The sequence below is a fragment of the Tenrec ecaudatus genome, chromosome 1 (genome assembly GCF_050624435.1).
Source record: "Tenrec ecaudatus isolate mTenEca1 chromosome 1, mTenEca1.hap1, whole genome shotgun sequence".
Lineage (NCBI taxonomy): Eukaryota > Metazoa > Chordata > Mammalia > Afrosoricida > Tenrecidae > Tenrec > Tenrec ecaudatus.
In genome coordinates this window covers 185957807-185959005 of record NC_134530.1, presented here as the reverse complement: position 1 = coordinate 185959005, position 1199 = coordinate 185957807, and the positions used below count along the sequence as shown (strand labels likewise).

General features: G+C 41.6%; 1 pseudogene; it reads right to left on the bottom strand.

Annotated features, from left to right (window-relative positions):
* Positions 1–679: 679 nt before the first annotated feature.
* LOC142437217 (U6 snRNA-associated Sm-like protein LSm8 pseudogene) lies at positions 680–956 on the bottom strand (annotated as a pseudogene).
* Positions 957–1199: the final 243 nt, after the last annotated feature.

Sequence of the window (1199 nt, the reverse complement as noted above, 5' to 3'; positions counted from 1 at the left end):
ACTCTAGTACTTTAAAGCATCGAAGAGCAAGGATATAGCTTTGAGAACCAAGGTACACCTGACCCAAGCCTAGTATTGTCAGTTGCTTCATATGCACGTGAAAGTTGGACACTGAATAAAGACAAAAGTAGAATCAATGAATTTGAATTATGGTGCTGGTGAAGAATATTGAGAGTGCCACAAACTGCCAGAAGAAAATATAAATAAAACTGGGAAGGAGTACAGCCAGAATGCTTCTTAGAAGAAAGGACTGTGAGCTGTCGTCTCACATACTTTGGACCTATTATCAGGAGAGACCAGTCCCTGGAGAAGGACCGTGTGCTTGGTAAATTGGAGGGGCATCAGAAAAGAGAACGACCTTCAAGGAGACGGATGGACCCAGTGGGTTCAAATATAACAACCATGTTGAGAATGGTGCAGAATTGGGAGTATTTCATTCTGTTGTATATAGGGTTGTTACGAATCAGAACCTGCTCAGTGGCACATAACAACAGCACGAACAACTTACCCTTTCTATTTTTTTCCAGCAAAATGTAGAAATATTTTAATTTACATTATCATATTACAATGAACCAATGAGTCAAAATTCACAATTACGCATTCATTAAAATTCTGCACATCTTCTTCAGAATAATCAGCTCTGTACAAAGATTTACAGATGTCCAGTTGTCATTCTTCCTTAATGCACGACGCTGGTTAGAGGTTCTGCTCTGATATTCTCCAAATCAAGGGTAGAATCTGTCTCTTCATCAATTTCTCCAACGACTGCCACATTGTCACTTCTAACAATGCACTTGTTCTACTCCCTGTGGAGAGCTGAATACTCATTCGTGGCTCTCATCCAAAATCAAATTAATGGGCTGGTCAAAACCTTTCAGAGTTCTCACAGTCATTCGACCATCAGAAGTAATGACAGCAACAGTTCGGTTGATGTAGTTCTCCAAAGCAGACGTCATGATGTTCAGCCCCAGGGGCGCAGGGCGCACGGCAGCACCAGCAACAACGGGAGCCAAAAGGGCGTGCCACTGGCCGGCCACGGAGGGCAGCAAATATTGCCTACCCTTTCTATTTTATCTTTATCACCCTTCTTGGAAGGGTCAGGTGTTAGTTCAGGTAGACTAAAGAAACAAATTCATAGGCACTCATACATGTATAAGAGAGAGTTTCATATAAAGGGTAATTGTACATTAAGAAAGCAT